The 18,014-nt window shown below is 40.6% G+C and overlaps 1 pseudogene; it reads left to right on the forward strand.

Moving 5' to 3' along the window:
• Positions 1 to 13,875: 13,875 nt before the first annotated feature.
• Positions 13,876 to 17,350, forward strand: LOC139413177 (zinc finger protein 135-like; annotated as a pseudogene).
• The last annotated feature ends 664 nt before the right edge of the window (positions 17,351 to 18,014 follow it).

Consider the following 18,014-nt stretch of genomic DNA (forward strand, 5'->3'; position numbering starts at 1 on the left):
TTCTTGCCACTCTTCCATAAAGGCCAGATTTGTGCAATATACGACTGATTGTTGTCCTATGGACAGAGTCTCCCACCTCAGCTGTAGATCTCTGCAGTTCATCCAGAGTGATCATGGGCCTCTTGGCTGCATCTCTGATCAGTCTTCTCCTTGTATGAGCTGAAAGTTTAGAGGGATGGCCAGGTCTTGGTAGATTTGCAGTGGTCTGATACTCCTTCCATTTCAATATTATCGCTTGCACAGTGCTCCTTGGGATGTTTAAAGCTTGGGAAATCTTTTTGTATCCAAATCCGGCTTTAAACTTCTTCACAACAGTATCTCGGACCTGCCTGGTGTGTTCCTTGTTCTTCATGATGCTCTCTGCGCTTTTGACGGACCTCTGAGACTATCACAGTGCAGGTGCATTTATACAGAGACTTGATTACACACAGTTGGATTGTATTTATCATCATTAGTTATTTAGGTCAACATTGGATCATTCAGAGATCCTCACTGAACTTCTGGAGAGAGTTTGCTGCACTGAAAGTAAAGGGGCTGAATGATTTTGCACGCCCAATTTTTCAGTTTTTGATTTGTTAAAAAAGTTTGAAATATCCAATAAATGTCGTTCCACTTCATGATTGTGTCCCACTTGTTGTTGATTCTTCACAAAAAAATACAGTTTTATATCTTTATGTTTGAAGCCTGAAATGTGGCAAAAGGTCGCAAAGTTCAAGGGGGCCGAATACTTTCGCAAGGCACTGTAGGTCTAACAGTTTTGGTCTAGAGTGTCACCCCCTTTGAAGAGGGGGAAGCTTTCCAATCTTTAGGAATCTCGGAAGATATGAAAGAGAGGTTGAACAGACTAGTAATAGGGGTTGCAACAATGGTGGCGGATAATTTTAGAAAGAGAGGGTCCAGATTGTCTAGCCCAGCTGATTTGTACAGGTCCAGGTTTTACAGCTCTTTCAGAACATCAGCTATCTGGATTTGGGTGAAGGAGAAGCTGGGGAGGCTTGGGCAAGTAGCTGCGGCTGGTGCGGAGCTGTTGGCCAGGGTTGGGGTAGCCAGGAAGAAAGCATGGCCAGCCGTAGAGAAAAGCTAATTGAAAATCTCGATTATTGTGGATTTATCGGTGGTGACAGTGTTTCCTAGCCTCAGTGCAGTGGGCAGCTGGGAGGAGGTGTTCTTATACTCCATGGACTTTAGTGTCCCAGAACCTTTTGGAGTTAGAGCTACAGGATGCAAATTTCTGTTTGAAAGAGCTAGCCTTTGCTTTCCTCACTGACTGTGTGTATTAGTTGCCGACTTCCCTGAAAAATTGTATATCGCGGGGACTATTCGATGCTAGTGCAGTACGCCACAGGATGTTTTTGTGCTGGTCGAGGGCAGTCAGGTCTGGAGTGAACCAAGGGATATATCTGTTCTTAGTTCTACATTTTTTGAAAGGGCATGCTTATTTAAGATGGTGAGGAAATTACTTTTAAAGTACAACCAGGCATCCTCTACTGATGGGCTGAGGTCAATATCCTTCCAGGATACCTGGGCCAGGTCGATTAGAAAGGCCTGCTCGCAGAAGCGTTTGACAGTGATGAGGGGTGGTCGTTTGACCGCGAACCCATAACGGATGCAGGCAATGAGGCAATGATCGCTGAGATCCTGATTGAAAACAGCAGAGTTGTATTTGGAGGGCAAGTTGGTCAGGATAATATATATGAGGGTTCATATGTTTACGGATTTAGGGTTGAACTTGGTGGGTTCCTTGATCATTTGTGTGAGATTGGAGGTCATCTAGCTTTGACTGTAGGACGGCCAGGGGGTTAAGCATATCCCAGTTTAGGTCCCCTAACAGAACAAACTCTGAAGATAGATTGGGGGCAATCGATTCACATATGGTGTCCAGGCACAGCTGAGAGCTGGGGGGGTCTTTAACAGGCGGCACCAGTGAGAGTCTTATTTCTGGTGATTATTTTTTTTAATTATAAGCTCGAATTGTTTAGGCATGATCCTGGAAAGTATGACCGAACCGCTACATCACCCGAGGAACAGAGGAGTAGGATGAGGGTACGGCTAAAGGCTATCAGAACTGGTCGTCTAGTGCATTGGGAACAGAGAAGAAAAGGAGCAGATTTCTGGGCGTGGTAGGATAGATTCAAGGCAAAATGTACAGACAAGGGTATGGTAGGGTGAGGGTACAGTGGAGGTAAACATAGGCATTGAGTGACAATAAGAGAGGTTGCATCACTGGTAGCACTAGTTATGCTAGGTGAGGTCACCGCATGTGTGGGAGGTGGGACAAAAGAGTTCTTTGAGGCATGTTGAGTGGGACTAGGGGCTCCGCAGTAAAATAAAACAAAGATAACTACCCTAAACAACAGTATACAAGCCATATTGACATTAGAGAGAGACATAAAGCGAGGCATAAAGCAATCACAGGTGTTGATTGGGAAAGCTAGCTAAGACAACAATTGGTAAGACAACAGTTAATCAGCTAAGACAACAACAGGTAAAATGGCGATGAATGGGCAGAGGGGGTCAGTTAACTACACACAGGACCTGAGTTCGAGGCTGTGGCCGACAGATAAACAAAATAGAGTACGGCGATTAATGAACAGTCCAGCAGGCATCAGCTATGTAGCCAAGTGTTCATAGGGTCCAGTGAACAGCAATATACAGTTGAAGTTGGAAGTTTACATACACCTGAGCCAAATATATTTAACCTCAGTTTTTCACAATTCCTGACATTTAATCAGAATAAAAATTCCCTGTCTTAGGTCAGTTAGGAACACCATGTTATTTTAAGAATGTGAAATGTCAGAATGATAGTAAAGAGAATGATTTATTTCAGATTTTATTTCTTTCATCACATTCCCAGTGGGTCAGAAGTTTACATACACTCAATTAGTATTTGGTAGCATTGCCTTTAAATTGTTTAACTTGTGTCAAAACGTTTTGGGTAGCCTTCCACAAGCTTCCCACAATAAATTGGGTGAATTTTGCCCCATTCCTCCTGACAGAGCTGGTGTAACGGAGTCAGGTTTGTAGGCCTTGTTCTCACACACTTTTTCAGTTCTGCCCACAAATTTTCTATAGGATTGAGGTCAGGGCTTTGTGATGGCCACTCCAATACATTGACATTGTTGTCCTTAAGCCATTTTGCCACAGCTTTGGAAGTATGCTTGGGGTCACTGTCCATTTTGAAGACCCATTTGTGACCAAGCTTTAAATTCCTGACTGATGTCTTGAGATGTTGCTTCAATATATCCACGTCATTTTCCTTCCTCGTGATGCCAACTTTTTTGATAAGGGCACCAGTCCCTCCTGAAGCAAAGCACCCCACAACATGATACCCCAACCCCCGTGCATCACTGTTGGGATGGTGTTCTTTGGCTTGCAAGCCTCCCCCTTTCTCCTCCAAACATAATGATGGTCATTATGGCCAAACAGTTCTATTTGTGTTTCATCAGACTAGAGGACATTTTTCCAAAAAGTACAAGTTGCAAACCGTAGTCTGGCTTTTTATGGCGGTTTTGTAACAGTGGCTTCTTCCTTGCTGAGCAGCCTTTCAGGTTATGTCGATATAGGACTCGTTTTACTGTGGATATAGATACTAGAGGTCGACCGATTAATCGGAATGGCCGATTAATTAGGGCCAATATCAAGTTTTCATAACAATCGGAAATCTGTATTTTTGGGCGCCGAAGTGCCGACTAAAAAAAAAATTATACCTTTATTTAATTATGCAAGTCAGTTAACCTCTCATCTGGCCAACATCCAGTGAGGTTGCAGAGCGCCAAATTCAGTTACAGAAATGCTCATTATAAAAATTCAGAAAACAAGACATATTTTACATAGGTTTAAAAATTAACTTCTTGTTAAACCAACCACAGTGTCATATTTATAAAAATGCTTTTCGGCGAAAGCATACCTAGCCCAGAACATACCTAGCCCAGAACATAGCCCAGTTGACAAATTATTACAAACAGTAACCAGCCAAGCAGAAGCGTTACAAAACTCAGAAATAGAGAGAAAATTAATCCCTTACCTTTGATGATCTTCATACGGTGGCAATCAGAAGACATTAATTTACTTAATAAATGTTTCTTTTGTTCGATGTAGTCTCTTTATATCCAAAAACCTCAGTTTTGTTAGCATGTTTTCTTCAGTAATCCACAGGCTCAGTCAAAACAATCAGACCAAAAAAAATCCTAATTGTATCCGAAAAGTTCATAGAAACATGTCAAACGATGTTTATATTAATTTTTTTTGCCTATTCAGTTTTTTTAGCCTAAATGATCTATAATATTTCAACCGGACAATAACGTTGTCAATATAAAAGGTAAACAAGTTAGGGTCCACTCGTTCAGACTGGTCTTACTCCCTCATTTATAAGAATACAAGCCTGAAACGATTTCTAAAGACTGTTGACATCTAGTGGAAGGTATAGGAACTGCAAATTGAGTCCGAAGTCAATGGATACTGTAATGGCATTGAATAGAAAACTACAAAACCAACAAAAAAAAACTACTTCCTGAATGGATTTTTCTCGGGGTTTCGCCTGCTAAATCAGTTCTGTTATACTCACAGACACTATTTTAACAGTTTTTTTAAACTTTGGAGTGTTTTCTATCCAAATCTACCAGTTATACGCATACCATAACTTATGTGCACCGAGTAGGAAGCCGTTGAATTTGGGCATGCTTTTCAGCCAAAATTCCGAATGCTGCACCCTACCCTAGAGAGGTTAAAAACACATTCTTATTTTCAATGACGGCCTAGGAACGATGGGTTAACTGCCTTGTTCAGGGGCAGAACAACAGATTTTCACCTTGTCAGCTCGGGGGATCCAATCTTGCAACCTTACAGTTAACTCGTCCAACGCAATAACGACCTGCCTCTCTCGTTGCACTCCACAAGGAGACTGCCTGTTACGCGAATGCAGTAAGCAAGGTAAGTTGCTAGCTAGCATTAAACTTATCTTATAAAAACAATCAATCATAATCACTAGTTAACTACACATGGTTGATGATATTACTAGATATTATCTAGCGTGTCCTGCGTTGCATATAATCTGACTGAGCATACAAGCATACAAGTATCTAAGTATCTGACTGAGCGGTGGTAGGCAGAAGCAGGCGCGTAAACATTCATTCAAACATCACTTTTGTGAGTTTTGCCAGCAGCTCTTCGTTGTTCGTCAAGCATTGCGCTGTTTATGACTTCAAGCCTATCAACTCCCGAGATGAGGCTGGTGTAACCGAAGTGAAATGGCTAGCTAGTTAGCGCGCGCTAATAGAGTTTCAAACGCCACTCGCTCTGAGCCTTCAAGTAGTTGTTCCCCTTGCGCTGCATGGGTAACGCTGCTTAGATGATGGCTGTTGTCGTTGTGTTGCTGGTTCGAGCCCAGGGAGGAGCGAGGAGAGGGGCGGAAACTATACTGTTACACTGGCAATACTAAAGTGCCTATAAGAACATCCAATAGTCAAAGGTTAATGAAATACAAATTACTTGTGTCATGCACCAAGTAGATGTCCTAACCGACATGCCAAAACTAGTTTGTTAACAAGACATTTGTGGAGTGGTTGAAGAACGAGTTTTAATGACTCCAACCTAACTGTATGTAAACTTTAGACTTCAATTGTATGAAACAGGGAAGCCGTTAGGTAGTCGTTACTACGCTAGCCGGGAGATGCACCTGGCTTGAGACTAACTGGTGCTAGCTTCGGGACAAGGGTGTCACCGACGTCCTGCAAAGGACGGAATTACAGGCGGAATTATGACGGCAGAACAGTCGTGATGGATCGGGGGGGCTCCTTGTTTACAAAGGGTCCAGGCCAATTGGAAAAATAGGTATTGTGGCTGGACTAATTTTGTTTGCTAGCCGGGAGATGCACCTGGCTTGAGGCTAACTGGTGCTAGCTTCGGGACAAGGGCATTAGCCACTATAGCCACTCCGGTGCAAAGGTCCAGAGCTTACGGCAGGAATCCGGTGATGTAATGGCTTCTAGTCGTCTTAGTAAAGTGTCTGGGATGCAACAGCTGTGTTAGCCGAGTGATCATAGGGTCCACTGAGCAGGCCGGGAGATGGGCCTAGCTCAAGGCTAGCTTTGGGGCTGGGCCACTCCGTAGCAGCTAGCTAGCTGCGATTATCCGATGTAATGGTCCAGAGCTTAAGGCAGGAATACGGTGATGTAGTGGAAAAAAACAGTCCGATATGCTCAGGGTTGATATCACGCTGTGCAGACTGGCAGGTATTATCCAGGCCAAAAGCCGGCTGGTGTCTGAGCTAAAAAGGTAAAGGCTGCTAGCAGTGGCTAACAATGACTAAATAGCTAGTATGTAATTGTTTCGCTTCTGATGGCTAGGTTCTGATGGAGGTTCTAGCTATAAGGACAAAAAAATTGCAGATTCGTATCACATTGGGTGAGGCGGGTTGCCGGAAGGTAGATTTAATTTAAAAATGGAAAGAGATTGAAATATACTGCAATATATTTCAAAGACAAAAAAACATAACATTTACAACAACAAACACGTCTTACTGCAACACCATCTTGGATTACAAGATGACTCAGTTAAAAAACATTGGATTTAGCTAACTCTGAAATTACTTAGTATTTCTGTGCCCACCCACCAAAACTGTTTTTCCAGCGCAACATAAAGAGCCACTAAATGATACGTAGGTCGAGTGCATTTCAGAATACAAAAAAAACTGTCAGACAGCAAGATCCCGTATTTAAGTTGACAAGTGTAACATTATGACTATAACTTCTGTTCCCTGAAGGAGGGAAACTAGGTACAACATACTATTAAATTCACACCTCGCTGGAAGCCCCGCCTTCTACTGGTGATGAGCGTGAGGCATAGATTTATTCCTTAAATGTAATACCGCACTTCACAGACCCAGGAAGGGGTGGGGCCAAACAGATGTTTTACCTAATTTCCCTCCTTCAGGGAACAGTAATTCTAGTGTTAGGTTCTAATTTTTCAGAGTAAATAACTAATGTACACTAGAGAAGCTTAACCAAATTTAAATATTCCCAAAGGGTCGTTACAGCTGTAATTCAGACAAAAACATGTTCTCACCATCACAAGTATATATACCCCACTTTGGACACTCATTGTCTCCAATCCTTACATCTTCTGGTTCGACAGGAAGAGGGAAACAGGATACTAAACCCTTATTACTCCCTTCGGGTGATCTGACCTGACATCCTGACCTCAACCCCTCCTTCACCTAATCCACAGATGTCCATCCACTTCCCCTATAGCAATCCTGTGATCCCCTCCCATCCACCCAGCACATTCCACAGGCACTCTCTTTCTAAAGATCTCACGCTTTTATATACTCTGCGTCTGACCAATCATGTATTTAATATCTCAATGTTCAAAGTTTAGCCCGAATCCAACAATAGTCATAAAGTCAGACTCCCTTTAACTTGGTCATAAAGTTACACTCCCTTTCAGTCGGTCAACTTCGGTAAAACATACTATGGGGAAATACAATCATTCCCCATGCCGACCCAAACGAATACTAAATGAAATGGCGCATGGCAGACCACCCAGACCTGACCCCACAAGATGCGTCAGTTGTCAATTTATTCATTGTCTTTTGTTTGAAACACTCCTGTCAATGTTGAGTAAGGATGCACACCTGATTACGCATATAGAGGACTAGTCTACCTGGCCTGCGTGCAAATGTAGGCCTATAAAATGGGCCTATTTGGGGATGTCTGATAGTATTTCTGATTGTCTTAACGCACCACCACTAATGAGTTGTGGAGCTTCTTAAATAAACATTTTCTTCACCTCAAACAGCAAGTAAACAAAGTCTAATCAAAATCAATTGCGAATGACAATAGTTCCTCAAAGTATTTTCGTAAAACATTTCCAGCTCTCACCCTTTCGATAACCACTCGGGATGAAAGGGAAAAATGTAATGCTCTGATCCAGTGGAAATGTCATAAAATCAATGATTACTTCTTATCCTTTGCGCAAATAGTCGACAGCTGTGTGTCCTGAACTCACTGGAGCAGGAAACTGAGGGCCTAGAATATTTTATACAATGTTGCAAGTTTTGGAGGCCAGTTGATACAATGTTTCAAGTTTGTTGTAGACAGGCCATGTGCAGCCAATGTGATTTCTAGGATATTTATTTTTATCAGGATATTTTCTACCTGCAGAATGCAATGTTTTTAGTTGTTGGCTTTATGTAGGCTATTCTTTTTACATAGTTGGCAATGGCAATAAAAGTTACTTTTAGATTTGTATAATTTTAATGTAGATATGTAGATTAATCACAGACAATAATTTTGAGATACTATTATAAATTAAATGAAACTGTTCCACGAAAATGTGCATATGAAAATCATAACTGGCACCCAGATTGGTAGAAATGGTCAGATAATTTGGCACTCCAAATAGAAAAGGTTGCCGATTGCTACTGCAGTCTATTACTAATCTATTAGTCTATTACTGAATTCTTCAGGAGCAGAACGGCAGAATTTAGTCCAGCAGCGGAGGGGGGAGGTTCTTCTAGTCAGGTCATATTGATGACTGGCTCCCTCTAGTCAGGTCATATTGATGACTGGCTCCCTCTAGTCAGGTTATATTGATGCTCCCTCTAGTCAGGTTATATTGATGACTGGCTCCCTCTAGTCAGGTTATATTGATGCTCCCTCTAGTCAGGTTATATTGATGACTGGCTCCCTCTAGTCATTTGTGTGTCTTATTTATTTAATCAAACAAGTTCAGTACATTTAGATTTTATGAAAACACATGCGGCGATTGGTAGAAAGAAAATATGACTCTTGGTTGACCAAGATGTATTTTAGTTGGGGACAGCACTAGAACATTATTTTGGTGCTCCCGAGTGGCGCAGCGGACAACATCTCAGTGCTTGAGGCTTCACTACAGACACCCTGGTTCAAATCCAGTCTGTATCACAACCGGCCATGATTGGGAGTCCCATAGGGCGGCACACGTCGTCCGGGGTAGGCAGTCATTGTAAATAAGAATTTGTTCTTAACTGACTTGCCTAGTTAAATAAAGGTTACATTTATATATATGAATAAGTGTTATGACAAACCATTTTTTACAAAATCCATCAAGGCACCAACTTTGAGAAGGGTTTAAACCAATTCATGAATGTAATTGAATATAGGTATGTCTTACCTTTAATGTAATGGCATGAAATAAAATTGGCTGAATATTATACAATGACTTATCAACAGCTCTAATAATTTGCCCCCACAGGAAATCTTCACTGGCAATTATAGAATATACGATATAGCATCAAAATCTGTTTAAAACGATTATTTTGACCTCATGGACGCCGAGTCCTTGTATTCATAGTGTAGTGAACTCAGCTGTTTACCAAACCAAGCCTCTGGGCAGCCATTTTGTTGCGGTTTAAAAAACACACACAACCCAGCAATCTGCAGTTGAAACAATATCAGAGCTGTAATTCCACCACTGTTTTGGTAATAAGATGATGATGGGGTTGGAGAAATGTAACTACAGACAGACCGACCTATGGAAGCAAAGACTGACCATCCATGATATCAACATTATAGTTTTAACCATGTTGAGGCTATAGTGTTGATTTATATTGTTTCTAAACATCGGAGTAAAAAAAAGCTTATTTTGGGTTCTGATGGGGTACAACAGTTGAATTACGCTCATGAGGCATGTGTTATTTTCTTCAAGAATCAATGACTATATATAAATAATTTAAAAGTCACAATATGGATGTAACAATTGCAGATTTCCGCTTTAACACCAAAAAATTGTTCAACAACTGCAGAGTTTGTGCCTCTGTATTTAAGACAGTACTTACTAGTGTTAATCCGGGAACGGTTTTTCAAAACCATCTTACGGTTAAGTTCACCGTTAGAACCATTGGATGCCTTAAGATGCATTTGGGAAACCGGGCCCAGATATCCAGTTTCCTCCTCTTATTCCTCCTCCTTTTTCGATGTAACAGTCATCTCCCCCTCCTCCTCTTTCTCTCCATAAACTGCATCCTCCTCTCCTTTTACTGTAACATCCTCCTCCTCTTTCACTCTGAACGCATCTTCCTCTTCTTTAACAGTAACGGCCTCGTTTTCTGTGATATCCTCCTGTTCTTTAGGAGGAGAGTGTCTAGCAAGCTACCGAGGTGTCTGACTAACTGTTGCTGCTGTTGAAAGAAGCGTTCCGTCCACTCGATTATACGTCACACTAACAGCATTTCCTTAAAGTCGCACATCTGCTGACTGGAGTGGGTAACGCAGTTGAGTAAAATGTATATTTAATTTTCAGTCAAAAAGTAAAAGTGTAGGAAGCATGAGTTTTTACTCACCAGTGTAACAACACTGTGGTTAGACTTAGTAACTGAGTTGTAGTCACGATCTGGTTTCCTATAAGCACAAACTGTTATGTTTTTGCGTCATTACATATTGATTCACTTATTTCCGGATATCTTCTAAACTACTAATGCACTTTATCTCAACGTCATATGGAGGATCTACAGAGTTTGTATGCTTGCTCAGTATCTTGCTCAAGCTTTCAAATGTTAGCCACGCCTTATGCTTTCCATGCACTGTGTGGTTGTGTTATCTAGTGGGAACCCGTTAGCATGGTAGGCTCTGGTGCCTTCTTGCTGTGGGCACAAAACGAAAGAGAAAATCATACGTGCTTGCTCCTTTTTGTTTTGTCAGCTTGTTCGATATGGTTGTTACGTTTGATACCGTAGTTACGAGGCATGTGTCAAAATCGCTAAGCAGTAAACTTCAAAGCAGTGTTCCTGAAGCCTGTATCACTTTATAGGCAGCACGTGATCAATGACGTCTGAAGCTTCATTTCATCAAACAACCACCTGATTGATTTGGTATTGGGCTTGTTCGACACTGCAGGCGACTGCCAACTGACTGATCTACACATCACCTTGCATCATAAATAACTACTAATTATTATTTATAAATCAGTCAGCAAGTCACCATTTACCTACAATGCAGCATGGATTTTATGCAAAACGAATAGGAAATATAGTCAAGGCGTTGACAAGGTTGATTTAGAATTGGAATAATAATTGTGTCCTTCAAACTTTGCTTTCGTCAAAGAATCCTCCATTTGCAGCAATTACAGCCTTGCAGACCTTTGGCATTCTAGTTGTCAATTTGTTGAGGTAATCTAAAGAGATTTCACCCCATGCATCCTGAAGCACCTCCCACAAATTGGATTGGCTTGATGGGCACTTCTTACGTATCATACGGTCAAGATGCTGCCACAACAGCTCAATAGGGTTGAGGTCCGGTGACCGTGCTGACCACTCCATTATAGACAGAATACCAGCTGACTGCTTCTTCCCTAAATAGTTCTTGCATAGTTTGGAGCTGTCCTTTGGGTCATTGTCCTGTTGTAGGAGGAAATTGGCTCCAATTAAGCACCGTGCACAGGGTATGGCATTACGTTGCAAAATGGAGTGATAGTCTTCCTTCTTCAAGATCCCTTTTACCCTGTACAAATCTCCCACTTTACCACCACCAAAGCACCCCAGACCATCACATTGTCTCCACCATGCTTGACAGACGGCATCAACCACTCCTCCATCATCTTTTAATTTTTTCTGAATCTCACGAATGTTCTTGTTCGTGATCTGAACACCTCAAACTTAGATTAATCTGTCCATAACACTTTTTTCCAATCTTCCTCTGCCCAATGTCTGTGTTATTTTGCCCATCTTAATCTTTTATTTTCTTTAAAACAGTCTGATATATGGATGTTTCTTTGCAACTCTGCCTAGAATGCCAACATCCCGGAGTCGCCTATTCACTGTTGACGTTGAGACTGGTGTTTTGCGGGTACTATTTGATAAAGCTTCCAGTTGAAAACTTGTGAGGCGCCTGTTTCTCAAATTAGACACTAATGTACTTGTCCTCTTGCTCAGTTGTGCACTGGGGCCTCCTATTCTGGTTAGTGCCATTTTGCGCTGTTCTGTGAAGGGAGTATTATACATTATTGTACGAGATCTTCAGTTTCTTGGCAATATCTCGCATGGAATAGCCTTAATTTCTCAGAAAAACAATAGACTAACGAATTTCAAAAGAAAGTTATTTGTGTCTGGCCATTTTGAGCCTGTAATTGAACCCACAAATGCTGATGCTCCAGATACTCAAGTAGTTTAAAGAAGAATAGTTGTATTGCTTCTTTAATCAGAACAACAGTTTTCATCTGTGCTAACATAATTGCAAAAGGGTTTTCTAATGATCAATTAGCCTTTAAAAATGATAGACTTGAAGAATATAAAACATTAAAATATAGAATATATTTTGATTTGTTTAACACTTTTTTTGGATACTACATGATTCCATATTAGTTATTTTATAGTTTTGATGTCTTCACTATTATTCTACAATGTAGACAATAGTTAAAATAAAGAAAAAACATTGAATTTGTAGGTGTGTCCAAACAATTGACTGGTTCTGTGTATGCATTGTGGAGGAGAACTGATCCTAGATCTGTACAAAGGCATAACATCTACAGCAGGAACAACTGTCCAGCTGGATTGAATTGAGATATTTAAAATGACACATTTGAGTCTGAAATGATTTGTAATATTTTTTTAAAGGAGTAGGGAATTTTTCACAATTAGGAAATAATATTTCATATTTTACTCATACCTCAACCAGCATTGTGAATGGTGTCTTAGGCAGTGATATACTAGACCATGGCAGTAAATCTAAAACGTAGGTGTTTTTAGTCATGCATGAAAGGTCTGTGGTAGTTCTGTGGTTATAAGTTACTGACGTTGGAATACATTTCTGGCCATGCTGGCAGGGTCTGAATCAAACCTAATGTCCACCTGGTACACTGGCAGGATCTGAATCAAACCCAATGTTAAGGGGAGGGAAGATTGGTCAACAGGGTGATGATTGTTGTTGTTCTACTGCCTGATTGTTGTGCAACAACACTGTTTACAAAAGCTTTGTTAAAGAACAAGAAGGACCACACACTGTTTACAAAAGCTTTTGTTAAATCAGCACAACAGTTTTCAGCTGTGCTAACATAATTACAAAGGGGTTTTCTAATGATCAATTAGCCTTTTAAAATTATTATTTTGGATTAGCTAACACAACGTGCCATTGGAACACAGGAGTAATGGTTGCTGATAATGGGCCTCTGTATGCCTTTCATAATAAATCAGCTGTTTCCAGCTACAAAAGTAACTTACAACATTAACAATGTCTACACTGTATTTCTGATCAATTTGATGTTATTTTAATGGACCAAAAATTTGATTTTTGAGCAAGGACATTTCTAAGTGACCCCAAACTTTTGTAAGGTAGTGTACTGTATTGCTATACCATGTAGGAGCAGTATAGACCTAGTCTGTTCATTATATACATCGACATAATGTATTGTTACACCTTGTGGGAGCAGTATAGACCTAGTCTGTTCATTATATACATCTACATGATGTATTGTTACACCTTGTAGGAGCAGTATAGACCTACAGTAGCTAGCTACTTACTTAGATTTAGTTTGACTCAATGAAACTGCCTTAAATGTGCTGTAGTAAACCTTTTTTTATTCGCACTAATCAATCAACACATTCCTGTCTTTTGTATGTCTCAATATATTATTATTATTTAATTAAATCCATTTAAAATAATATTTGTCTGAAAATAAAATATGATCCTTAACTGCGTTTCCCCTCCAGTCAGCAGACGGCGATGTGTGTCTTTCAGGCGATGCTGCCAGCGTGACGTACAATCTAGTGGACGGTTCTTCAGAAACAGCTGGTCAACCACCTCGGTAGCTTGCTAGCCAACATAGCCGAAAGATTCAAGCTATTTATACGATTTCGGTCTATATTAGCTACTGTGTTTTAGACACACTTCTGTCGTATCTACTTGTTAAGCTATTTAATTTAATATTACGTTATTTTGTATTAGTCAGCAAAAGTAGCTGGCTGGTTAAATTAGCACTAGCCTAGTCGCTAATGATAGCTAGCTAGTTAACATCCACGAACATGAGCTCCCTAAACTTCTCCCCTCCTGTTAAAGAAGAGGAGGTCTGCTGGACGGAGGAAGAAGCTCTGGGGCTGAACATTGTCGTGAAAGAGGAGAAGGAAGAGGAGGATGTCACAGTTAAACAATAAGTAGAGGGTGAGGCTGTTACAGTGAAAGAAGAGAAGGACGTTTCAGTGAAAGAAGAGGAAGACGAGTTCAGAGTGAAAGAAGAGGAGGATGCAGTTTTTGGAGTGAAGAAGGAAGGGGAGATTACTGTCACATTGAAAGATGAAGAGGATGAGATGGGAGATCTGATTAACACCAGTAAGTACCGCCTTAAATGTGTTTTTAACTTTGGATATTCGGAGTTGGCTCGTCAATACCTCTTCAACGGAGGGGCAATGGATGATGACTGATATGTCTAGAATCAGACGACGTAGATAACAAGCTACCCCTTGTTTTATCCGTTCCGTTTCCAAAAAGTGACTTAATATATATATTTGAGAAGGGTCTATCTGCTGACCGCAGACTGTGGGGTACGGCATGTAGAGGTTTTCATGTAGTGATGTTTCAGTACACACCGTGCCCCCCAATAGTGTCATGTGAGAGTTGGGTTGGCTACACCAAAGATTATGGATATACTGACAAGATGTCTCTCCGCCCAAACAAGGGGAGTTGTCCACAAAGCGGTACGGCGGGTTGTCTAGCTCCCGCCTATCCTTTCTTTGGATTGGTGGATACTTCTTCTTATTGTAATCTATTGTTTATATTCTATGAGGGTTGTTGACGTCAACCGCTTGTATTCAATGGAGAGGGATGCAAAGCGACTGGAGACAACTCCTTTAGTGTTTTTATCAAAGTTGCCGGAGCTGTAGGATAGACTAGTGGTTAGAGCGTTGGACTAGTAACCGAAAGGTTGCACGATTTAACTGGCAAGGTAAAAATCTGTCGTTCTGCCCCTGAACTAGGTAGTTAACCCATTGTTCCTAGGTCGTCATTGAAAATGAGAAATTGTTCTTAATGTTCTTAACTGACTTGCCGAGTAAAATAACGTTTTTTTAAAAAAAACGTCACTTAAGCATTGCTAAACTTCTTTTGGATCAAGTAAACCTCACGTAGCAAATATGCCATTAATTTTGTTGTTGAACAAAATTGACACTTTCCACATTGGAAAAATAGTAAGTAGTTGCAAAGTTAGCAAAAATGCTAAAGTTGTCCATGATGAGATCTGAACATGCAACCTTTGCACTAAGAAAGTTGCTGGCTATGGGGAATTAATTTAAAGTCGAACTTGATTGTGCAAGTTGTTTGTGATCATGACCTAGAGAGTTACAACCTACTGTAGCCTACTGGCATGACCTGGAGAGTTACAACCTACCATAACCTACTGTAACCTACTGGCATGGCATAGAGAGATACAACCTACTGTAACCTACTGGCATGGCATAGAGAGATACAACCTACTGTAGCCTACTGGCATGACCTAGAGAGATACAACCTACTGTAACCTACTGGCATGATCTAGAGATACAACCTAGTGTAGCCTACTGGCATATCCTCGAGAGCTAAAGTTTTAAAATTCCTGGGTTTTAAATGAATATTTCCCATAATAATTATAATTTGTATCTTCCTATCCACATGTGGGATCCCTCTCCTTTGTCATCCTCTCTACACCAATAACAGACAACTACTGTGGGACTCCCAATCATACAGCCTGGATACAGCCTGGATTCGAACCAGGGACTGTAGTGACACCTCTTGCACTGAGGTGCAGTGGCTTAGACCGCTGCATCCTTGTGTGTGTGAACTATTTAACTGTACTAGAATGCTTTAAAGGCCGCTACATTTTTAAATATTGGTTATCGGTATCGTTTTTGGGGGCAAGGAAAATATTGGATATCGGTATTGGCCAAAAATGTAATATCGGTCTCAGGATAGTAGCTTGATGGCCTCTAATGTTCATTTTAGCGCCCCCAGACAAAACCGCACACCCAGGCAAAGTGCAAGTCTCTGGGCTTTCAGCCTCAGGAGATGGAACTGGGTCTTGTAGGCCGGGCTCATCAAACTAATATTTGAAAATATATATATATTTTAAATTCAAAATTCACTAAAACTTTGTTAAATATTCACTAAATTCTTATACACTTTAAGAATACTGCTGGAGCAAACGGAAAACGCATTGAGTTTTTACAGAAATGTTTGATGATTGACTTGGTGACCACTGTTTTTCACACTGGCTTTTATTTTAATGAACTCCCCCAAACAAGACCAAATCTGAACCAATCATAGACTTATATGTTTCACAAGTTTGGCCACACAGTACAGCACAGTAGACAACTAAGTAACTAGATAATCTGTTTGTCTTTGACAGGAGAGAGACCAGACTCTCCCTCTGACAACGGGAAGAGTCCTTCAGGGCAATCAGACCCAGAGACACCCAAAGCAAAAGGAGGACATCACTGCTCCCACTGTGGAAAGAGTTTTACCAAGTTAGGGAACCTGAATAGGCATGAGAGGACACACACAGGAGAAAAACCTTTCCAATGCTCCCAGTGTGGAAAGAGTTTTAACGAACTAGGGTACCTATTAATACACAAGAGAATACACTCTGGAGAGAAGCCTTACCACTGTTCCAAATGTGGAATGACTTTTACCTGGTTAGGGAGCCTGAAAACACACAAGAGAATACACACGGGAGAAAATCCTTTCCTATGTTTGCACTGTGGATAGAATTTTACCCAGTTAGGGAACCTAAATCGGCACAAGAGGACACACACAGGAGAGAAGCCTTATCACTGTTCCCAGTGTGGAAAGAGTTTTAGGGGTTTAGTGAGCCTGAAACAGCATGAGAGGACACACACAGGAAAAAAGCCTTACCAATGCACCATATGTGGAAAGAGATTTACCCAGTTAAAGTCCATGAAATTACATGGAGGAATACATACAGGAGAGAAACCTTATCAAGGTTCCCAGTGTGGAAAGAATTTTAGGAGTTTAGTGAACCTGAAACAGCATGAGAGGACACACCCACAAGAAAAGCCCTACCAATGCTCCCTGTGTGGAAAGAGTTTTACCAAGTTAGAGGGCCTGACGAGGCATGAGAGGACACACTCAGGAGGGGATAAGCCCTACCACTGCTCCCTGTGTGGAAAGAGATTTAACCTGTTAAGGCATCTGAATAAGCATGAAAGAATACATACACAGGAGGAGGAGAAATACCACTGCTCTCAATGTGGAAAGATATTTTCCCAGTCAGAGGACCTGAAATCACATGAGAGAATAGAGAGACTGTGTTCTGACTTGTGTTTTTGACTGAGAATTTGTGTTTTTGTTTTACACATTAAAATCATATTGTTTAAATGAAAATATGACCACAAAAATAGGCCTGTTTTTTTTTCTTCATCTTGATCATGTCTAAAATCAAATTAAATATTTTAAAATGTGTATTTCGTTTTCATTATGAGCTTTGATTAATTGTGTACAAGTATAAACCCTCTGATGTTGTTCATGATATGATTTGGATATTGCTAAATGTAAATTATTATATAAGGAAGTAAGTAGCCTTGGCTTGTAGCTGTTTCTGTATTATGAGGCAGCTTGATGTACAAGTACTTCCCCTGGACAGGACTCTAGTCTATTAAGTTATTGAGTTATTCATTGCATTTTGCTATTCTTCACTCCAACTTTGAATTAGATTTGATATTTGATTTGGATATTGTTAAATTACTTTGATTGGATACAGCTGCAGCCAAATATATTGGCACCCTTACACTTAGAAATAATTCCCTATTTCTTCTCAAATCAGTTGAAATTCATGGTGGTCTAGTACCACTACTATACTATGATGGTCTCCACACCTTGTTATTGTACTAGCTCCACTACTGTACAATGATGGTCTCCACACCTTATTGTACTAGCTCTACTACTATACTATGATGGTCTCCACACCTTATTGTACTAGCTCTACTACTATACTATGATGGTCTCCACACCTTGTTATTGTACTTGCTCCACTACTATACTATGATGGTCTCCACACCTTGT

The sequence above is a fragment of the Oncorhynchus clarkii genome, chromosome 7, assembly GCF_045791955.1.
Source record: "Oncorhynchus clarkii lewisi isolate Uvic-CL-2024 chromosome 7, UVic_Ocla_1.0, whole genome shotgun sequence".
NCBI classification, from domain to species: domain Eukaryota; kingdom Metazoa; phylum Chordata; class Actinopteri; order Salmoniformes; family Salmonidae; genus Oncorhynchus; species Oncorhynchus clarkii.